At 50.4% G+C, this 9,347-nt stretch overlaps 2 non-coding genes across 2 annotated transcripts; one reads left to right on the top strand and one right to left on the bottom strand.

Annotated features, from left to right (window-relative positions):
- Window positions 1-5,998: 5,998 nt before the first annotated feature.
- TRNAL-CAA (transfer RNA leucine (anticodon CAA)) lies at window positions 5,999-6,110 on the top strand. The gene is made up of 2 exons: window positions 5,999-6,036; window positions 6,065-6,110. It is a non-coding gene; the product is annotated as a tRNA-Leu (tRNA).
- A 2,637-nt stretch (window positions 6,111-8,747) lies between these two features.
- On the bottom strand, window positions 8,748-8,859 carry TRNAL-CAA (transfer RNA leucine (anticodon CAA)). Its single transcript has 2 exons — window positions 8,822-8,859; window positions 8,748-8,793 (listed from the first exon to the last, which is right to left on the bottom strand). It is a non-coding gene; the product is annotated as a tRNA-Leu (tRNA).
- Between the last annotated feature and the right edge of the window lie 488 nt (window positions 8,860-9,347).

The raw sequence follows: 9,347 nt of genomic DNA, 5'->3' as shown, positions 1-9,347 counted from the left end.
GGCTACGAGGTCTCCTATGAGTAAAGAATTCCCCACCCGGGACAAATGGACCCCATCTTCTAGATACATATGGTCCCCCCTGATACATCCATGAGGAATCGAATGCAATGTACTTGTACGGAACAGTCTACCAAGCCTGTTATTTACTTTCTTCACCGAATGATTTATAGCAGACACAGAATTAGCCCCCCGCCACACCTTTCGTGGAATCATATGGGACCATGCAATTGTGCACCCCGGAACCCTTCTCGCCAACCAACTTACAGTGGACAATATTAACTCGAGAAGTACCCGTCGACCAGTGGTCACCAAATCATTGCCCCCAAGATGCACTATGATTATAGCTGGCGGGGACCTTGTCCGCCCTAACAAACTCTCCATCAAAGGTTGAAACTGGTCAATACAGAGCCCGCCCCTTCCGTAGAAGGTCACCCTGTACCCGTATTCCCCAGCCATGTGAATCATGTCACCTGCTTTGAATACGTCCGCGGCACGCCTCACGTATGAGTGGCCCACGACCCACACCACTCTTTCCTCAGCCGGTGATCTTTGACCGCTGGTACCCAGGTGTCGGGTCGACTGCACAGTCCGCCCCGCCTCGTAAGCTTGCGACACTGTAAACCAAACAAAAAACAAGAAGCGTGAGTACATGATATCAGCTTCACAACATGTGCAACCGCACATACCTTTTGTAACAATTCGAGGACCAACGCCCCAACTGTTTCACTTTTTCCACACTCAGACCCCTGGCTGTAGCCTCTGTAGCAGCCCCTATCCGGAAGGAATGGGTCCCAAACTCGCCCGGGTTCAAGCCCGCGGCCGAAATTGCCATTGCAAGCACCCGCTGGAACTGAAACCTCGTCAGTGGGGTGGCATCGGCATGTCTCAGCAAGGTCCCCCCCCATGATGCCGCCCTCTGCGCCAAATACTCCTCAACGCATGCAACAGGGCACATGGGAGATCCGGGAATCCGCTGGACTATTACACTGTCCCCGATCGCACCCTGATCGGTCTTGGACCTGGTAAACGAGACAATCATCGTCTCCCCCTTCACTTGAATGTGCTCTCGGCACAGTCCACCCCGTATCCTGCTTGTTCTTCGCTACCAGTTCGCTTACCCGCATAGCCCCATGGAATGCTAATGCAAAAGCGGCCCGGAATAACACTGTCTCTGAATGAGATGAACATGTCGCAGGGAGTACGGACAGTAAGAGGGCCAACCTTTCCAGACCTATCGGGTGCCTTTCATCTACTCTGCGACCCTCAAGGCGTTGCCACCCACGCAGCGCTTTCTGTACTACAAAAGACGCCGTGGGGTCCTGGATACCATGAGCCCGTGCCATAAAGGAAATGGCGGCCCGATGCCTCTGGGCCGTAGCTACCGATTTGCCTGCCTGATGTAAAGACAGCAAAAATTTTAAGACATACTCTTCTTGGCCCCAAAGCTCCCCCCTAGCAGAACCCAAAAAGGACCAATAGGAACGGAACGCCCCTTCATGTGCCTTCTTTGTCCTGGGTGCTAAACTCTCTCCCACGAGGTTTTGTAGTTCGGGGCACCGAGAGACCAGAGAGCTTCGGGAAATGGTGCCGCCACCGGGTCCGCTGTGGGCAGAAAACCCCAGAAGGCCTGCATACGGAAACGAGAAAGCGCATCAGCAGCCTGATTCAGCACCCCTGGCACATGTCTTGCCCTAAAGAGCACGTTCAATTGCATACATAGCAAGACAATTTCTTTGAGCAATCTCAGAATCCATTTGCATCGTGCTGCCTGACTATTGATACACTCAACCACGGTCATGTTATCAGACCAGAACACCACAGAGTGATCCCGAAACCCCTCAGGCCATGTTTTCAAGGCCACCAGAATAGGGAACAGTTCGAGAAAAGCGATGTTACCTGTAAGCCCACACTCATGCCACCATGACGGCCATGTTTGAGCTGACCAGTGATTACCAAATATGGCGCCAAAGCCTATACTCCCTGCCGAGTCTGTCCACAACCCCAACTCCTCGGAGGACACCGCCGGCTTATTCCAGACAACCCGACCATTGAAATCCGCCAGGAATGCCAACCAAATGCGCATGTCCTGGCGAACCTCTGCCGAGAGCCTTGTGCGGTGGTGCCCCTCTTTAAGACCGTCCATGGCTTGTGCAATCGAGCGGGAAAAAGGGCGCGCCATTGGTATCACTCTAAGGGCAAAATTCAACTGACCCACAGCCTGCTGTAATTGATGCAAATTTACCTTATTCTCGCTAATACATGTTTCAAGCAACCGGAACGCTGACTCGATGTCTGACTTGGCCATCAGCGCTCCGGGCCCCAGGCGATTCAACATGGCGACGGCCTCATCGAAAGATGCGTACCGCACCGAACAAACTTCCGGGTCTATCGCATCGTTCACCGAAAGACCTCTCGGGGCTGACAAGTTGTGTATCAATCTAAACTCACCCGGGTCCTTCTTGGGGACCACTCCCAAGGGCGAACAAACAAAATTAGCAACTGGTGGCATGTCAAATGGTCCAGCAACCCGACCCCGGGTCACCTCCTTCCCAATCTTTGCTTGTACCACCGCCGTATTCTGCAGGACCGACAGTTGGTTCCTACACTGTGCTTTACCCTGAAAATTCCCCACTGGGATGCGGAAACCATACAAAAAACCGTCTCGCAACACCCCAGCGGAGACATGATCCGGGTATTCATTGAGCCAAGGAATCATTGCCATGGTATCAACCGGGGTAGGTAGAGGCGCCCCTCGGACTATTTCAGACCTGTTTGGCGCTTCCCCTACTTCCGTTATCACCCGTTTTGGCTCTGCACATGGTCTCGGGATGCGAGGACTGTCCACACCCCCCACATTCCTGCCTAAACTTGCATGACCCCTGGGGCCTTGTACACTTTCCCCTGTTAAAACTCCAGCAGACCCCTTTTTTACCTGTATTGCCATTCGACCTTGAATGGTGCTCGTTACCTGATCCCGCCCGAAAGGGCGCCCCAGATGAGTGGCGGGAAAACTCGCCCCCGTTCCCCCCCAACAATGGCGCCTTTGCCATACCTGATTTCTCCATTTTCTGCCAGGAAATGGAGTCGTAACAATCCCACGTCAGAGATGTGTCGAACTCCTTGGCCTTACGAAAAATATTATCATAACAAAACCACTGATTACCCTCATATGTCTGAGAAAACTCCATAATACGTGTCTGGTACACGGGCAACTCGGCCAACAGTTCAGGCCTCCGTTCCCCCATAATTGCAGTGAATATCCCAAACGCTCTGCCCCAATTACCTATCGTTTCATCGACTCTGAAAGCGGCCATCTTGGCGCGCCAAACACTCGGGTGCAGAAACTCCTTTTGAATTTTCACATGCTCAATCTCGTAATGATCAGTTAATAAAAAAAACATGTTTATATATTTCTCAGCCCATATCCTCTCTTTGATTTCCATCGGAATATGCTGAGCAACTTTCTCCCTTCTCGAGGGTACTGACCCCTCCCCCGCAATCGGCAATAGCTGCTTACCTGAACCGGAAGCTGTGACCGTAGTCGCTGCCGAACTCATGCCCGCTGCGGGTTGTCCTACTGGAGCCTGCGGGGGAACAAAAGGACATGGTGCCTTTGCAGCCTCTCTTGATTGCCGCAACTGCCTCATTACTGCCCTGGCGTCATCTGCCGTTGCCCCCTCACTCTCTTTCCCCAACCATGCTGCCAACTGTGCAGCCAGCTCGGGAGGCATATCCTCCCCATTCGCTGGGGTGACTACAACAGGAATTGGTCGCCCTTCGTTCGGGACCGGGATTGGCGCCTCAGTCGGTGTATCAGGGTGCGCCGGCAGCGCCTCGGGAACCGGGGCCTCTCCCCCAGTTGCACCCCTCTTGGCCCTTCTACCTCTCCCGTTAGGGACTACTCCCCGGCAATGCTGGTCCGACGACTCGCTTAGGGCCCTCTACACCGTTCATTGCCGCCATCTGTTTCTTCATCCCGGCCATGTCTTTCACGAGCATGCGGAGCATCTGATCGGTACCGACTCGCTTTCCGACCTTCTTGCCCGGCATTGTCCAACGCTGATTCTCTGAAAGAACAAAGACAAAATTACAACGCTCAAAATTGGCTCTTCGTTCCGTCTCGAGCTCACGTGCAGCAGGGAGGTGCAGCTTCAGAGCACAGGAACAAGAGGATGCTTCCTTGGCTTGTCGCTCCTTTTATCCTTCTTCGGGCGGGCGTAAACCCGCCTCCACCCACCTCCGGGGGCGTGGCTGGCGGCTTCAGTGTCTAGGACAACCCACTCTTGGGCGGGAAAAAGCGCGCCCCGGCTACGCCGCTTTGGGCATACCAGCCGAGACTCGCCTCCCGCCCAAGATGGCTTCCCGGGGGGGTCGGGGCACTCCACCATACGTTCAGGGGGACCGAGTGGTCGCCCCTTTCCAAACGTGCTTGCTCAGCGCTCGATCAGGCAAGATTTATATGAGTGGCTCACAGGCCTGAAACACTCACCAGGGAGACCCAGAGTGGCTGAATTCCCAGTATGGACATTGTTGGGCGAGTCACCTCCTTTCCTCCTGCCTCAGTCTAGAATTGGCTGCAAAGCACACAATAGAGTTCAATGTCCATGTGTACTGCATAGTCCCAGCTACCTCTCTGTCTTCCTTATGTAAATTAAAATTCGCAAGGGGGGACCATTGACTATCTGGTCCTCCAACATAACCAGATATCAACATGTTGAACATGTCTGCAGTTACTGTGATGGAGTGCAAATTTAACAGACGGTTTGCCTGAGGTGTCCCTTCCAGAAATACACGGAAATGTGATTGAAGGCCCAGCGTGATTGTTGGTGGATTTCTCTTCATCTGCTGCAGGTTTGTGCAAAGATTGTGGGGTGCGTGGGGAATGAACAGTTAAACACAGGAAGATTTAAGGGTGTAAAAGAGACATGTCAGAAGATGGATTTGAACCGACACCTCCATGAGGAGACCAGAAAGCTCAGCTACGCTGAAGATCAAGTTCTCTTGAGTCTGGCGCCTTAGACCACACGGCACACAGGTCTGACTCTTCTGTCTGCACCTGCCAATGTTTCCACTCACAACGTTCACAGCAATGTCACTGGTATAAAGGTCCCACAATACAACATAGCTTAAAAAAATAAATAGCCCCTGGAGCCGTGTCAGAGGTGAATCTTGCGTTGCTTGTTGGTCTAGGGGTATGATTCTCACTTAGGGTGCGAGAGGTCCTGGTTTCAAATTCCAGACGAGCCCTTTTTAGAGCTAAACATACAAATCCTACTAAAAACTGCACTATGCCTGACTATTTCTCGTTATACTGGGTGCATTGTTGCACAACATATTTCTAACCTCAGAAGAAAAATGGATCACCATGCTTTATCTGCCTACCTGCTTAGTCTCAGTGTGTCCCAGGTGATGCTTTCCCAAGCTGTACTCGCTGGCATTTAGGCATCAGATATTTGTCTGTCGATGCCTGCACAAGTGAGTTTTGAAAACATCTAATTGCAAGCATGTTGGATGATATCTCTGAGGTTTTCACACTTGTTATGCACATTCTGGGCCGCTGCTGATACAGCAGAATGGAAGTAGGGTGAACCTTGAGAGAAACATTCCTCTAACAGTCGAAAGCAACATGGTCGTTTCTGTAGTGCAGTGGTCATCACGATCGCCTAACACGCGCAACGTCCCTGGTTCGAGACCAGGCATAAACACTGTGCATTGGATGCTTTTATGTGCACACTCTAAAACCTTATTATCTCAATGCAAGTTTAAGAAGAGGTGGTCTTTGAACACAGTGAGCCGTGGGAAACTTTCTTTACCTTTGCAAGACTAAACAAAGTTATCTCCAACCATCATCTGGGGGTTGTTCCTGGGCCTATTTTTATTTTGTTTAAGCTATGTTGTATTGTTGGGGCCTTTACACCTGTGACATTGCTCTGAACGTTGTAAGTGGAAACGCTGGCAGGTGCAGACAGAAGAGTCTGAACTAAGCACCCCCTGAGCTGTCAGGATGGCCGAGTGGTTTAAGGCGCCAGACTCAAGAGAGCATGATCTTCAGTGTTGCTGAGCCTTCTGGTCTCCTCATGGAGGCGTGGGTTCAAATCCCACTTCTGACAGGTCCCTTTTACACCCTTAAGTCTTCCTGATTTTTGCAGTGCATTCCCCACACACACCACAATATTTGCAGGAACCTGTAGTAAATGAAACAAATCCACCAGGCTGGGACCTCAATCACAATTCCATGTATTTCTGGAAGAGACACCTCAGGCACACCTTCCATTACATTTGCACTCCATCACAGTAACTGCCATGCTGGGTTTCGAAATAGGCAGTTGATCCCATAATTTGTTGGGAGGCTCTCCTGCCACCTTTTGGGCAGAGAAGACACTGTCCCTGCAACAACACAGGCAGACATGTTCAACAGGGCTTCCTGGTTATGTGGGAGGAGCAGATTGCCAATGGTCCCCCCTTGCAAATTCTAAATTACATAAGAAAGACAGAGAGGTAGCTGGGAGTAGGCACTACACACGGACATTGCACTCTCTCTTGTGATTTGCAGCCAATTCTAGATTGAGGCAGGAGGAAAGGAGGAGACTCGCCCAACAATGCCCAAACTGGGAAGTCAGCCACTCTGGGTCTCCCAGGTGAATGTTTCAGGCCTGTGAGCCACTCATATAAATCTCGCCTGATCGAGCCTGATCGAGCGCTGAGCGAGCGCGTTTGAATCCAAATATCAAACACCTCTTTCTCAGGCGCAAGAAATGGTGGGCCCTTCATTGCTTCTAGTGCATTTTTAGTAGGATTTGTATGTTTACCTCTAAAATGGGCTCTTCGGGGATTTGAACCCGGGACCTCTCGCACCCTAAGCGAGAATCATACCCCTAGATCAACGAGCCACGCAAGAGTCACCTCTGACACGGCTCCAGGGGTTAGTGGCAGCTAGCCAGTACATGCTGCTCTGTTCTGCAATATGATTGCTGTCTTTTCCATGACCGTCATCAAACAAGAAATTAAAAAGCCTCTGTCCTTCAGACAGTTTGTTTGCTTTAAGTGTCTGCTCGTGGTGAGGACAAGAAAAGCATTTCTGCTCTCATGCCTTGCTTTCATGAAGTAGGTCCACCCTACAGAGCAAAGTGCGAGCAAGCGAATGGCGAAAGCTATCATCACTTCTCTTTTCGAGCTGTCACTGAGATCTCTGGAGCACACTACGTCAGGCTGGGGAGGAATAGACAGCCTCTATTATCTCAGCTTTCCTATAAAGTGAGCCGTTAAATGCAAACACTGTGCAAAACAGCAAGCTGCTGTTTCTGCCCGGTCTCGGGCCAGGGACCTTCCGCGTGTAAGGTGAACGTATAACCACTACACTACAGAAACAGACACTACCTCATGAATCTTGTTGGCATGTATTGGGTTGGAATGCACAGACTAAGGGCCAATGTCCTTGAAGCTCAAAGTTGGGCTCTCCTTACCAGGTCTCTCTTTCTTTGGAAGACAGGAATGAGGACCACTTTTATTCCAAGAGGCGATTTTGAAACCATATCCTGAAATTACATTAGAAAAACACTTTGCATGTAATGTTCCTACACTGCTGGTCCAGCCCAGAAAAGCAGTTGCAACGAAGTCCTGCACTCCTTTACCATGCCAAAAGTGGAAAATAGCGTGCAGGGTAAGGAACTTTCTCGACATACACAGCGTCTTATAGCATTGAAAAGAAGAAAGGCTCCTATATGACAATCAGCCTGAAAAGTTCTGCAGGATGGGCTCTTACGGGATTTGAACCCGGGACCTCTCGCACCCGAAGCAAGAATCATACCCCTAGACCAACAAGCCTGAATGGCTAGGAGACATTTTGAACAATTTCTGAAGTGTCTTTCAGAAAAAAAGCAGGGCTATTTGGCTAGTCTCCCTATAAGTGAGACATACAAAGTCATGTTTTCTCTCAAGTTGTAGTTTTTTCACTCCAGCAAGGAAGGGGGCAGCCAATCTCCTATCAGCCAGTGAGCAGAAAAAAGGCACAGATGAGAACAGCAAGCACTTTCTGGCACTTGTACTCCTCTGCAAGTCCTGGACCCTTGCTCCATAGACTTCCACACCAGTATCAATGAAGGGCCCACCATGTCTTGCGCCTGAGAAAGAGGGGTTTGATATTTGGATTCAAACGCGCTCGCTCAGCGCTCGATCAGGCGAGATTAATATGAGTGGCTCACAGGCCTGAAACACTCACCTGGGAGTCCCAGAGTGGCTGACTTCCCAGTATGGCCATTGTTGGGCGAGTCTCCTCCTTTCCTCCTGCCTCAATCTAGAATTGGCTGCCAATCACAAGAGAGAGTGCAATGTCTGTGTGTAGTGCCTACTCCCAGCTACCTCTCTGTCTTCCTTATGTAAATTAGAATTTACAAGGGGGGACCATTGGCAATCTGCTTCTCCCACATATCCAGGAAGTCCTGTTGAGCATGTCTGCCTGTGTTGTTACAGGGACAGTTCCCTCTCTGCCCAAAAGGTGGCAGGAGAGCCTCACAACAAAAGATGGGATCAACTGCTTATTTCGAAACCCAGCATGGCAGTTACTGTGCTGGGGTGCAAATTTAATGGAAGTTGTGCCTGAGGTGTCCCTTCCAGAAATACATTGAATTGTGATTGAGGGCCCAGCCTGGTGGATTTCTCTTCATATGCTACAGGTTCCTGAAAATATTGTGGTGTGTGCGGGGAATGCACTGCAAAAATCAGGAAGACCTAAGGGTGTAAAAGGGACCTGTCAGAAGTGGGATTTGAACCCACGCCTCCATGAGGAGACCAGAAGGCTCAGCAACACTGAAGATCAAGCTCTCTTGAGTCTGGCGCCTTAGACCACTTGGCCATCCTGGCGGCTCAGGGTGGGCTTAGTTCTGATTCTTCTGTCTGCACCTGCCAACATTTCCACTTACAACGTTCACAAATTTGCCGAAAATTCACAAATTCGCACGCAGCAAATTTTTTTGCTTGGTGATACAATATTGCGGTGCGCGGCGTTCACTACCGTCATTCAGCGTTTGCAGAGTTGTTTTTCTCCATATTTTGCGTGTGCTGCGCCATTTTGGATCTAGCTGCCGGATCCCGCGGGATTTTGGCGACCACCATTACGTCATCGCAGCTTGCCACCTTGCACAGCACGCATCGCGAGAGTTCGCAATTGCGAACACGTAGATGCGGCGGGCAGCACCAATCTCGCACTCGCGAAATTGCAAAATTTGCAATTCTGCACAAGAAATCCACCAACAAGCAGCATAAACCTTCTTTAAATGATGATTTTTATCAGAATAACTCCTCAGGTTGACATTTGCCTGCACTTTTTTTTGCAAGGAGTCTATTTTTGG

This window comes from Lissotriton vulgaris, chromosome 10 (genome assembly GCF_964263255.1).
Source record: "Lissotriton vulgaris chromosome 10, aLisVul1.2, whole genome shotgun sequence".
In the NCBI taxonomy this organism is placed as follows: Eukaryota; Metazoa; Chordata; class Amphibia; order Caudata; family Salamandridae; genus Lissotriton; species Lissotriton vulgaris.
The sequence above is the reverse complement of the archived record's forward strand: the minus strand, read 5'-3'. Positions and strand labels throughout refer to the sequence as shown.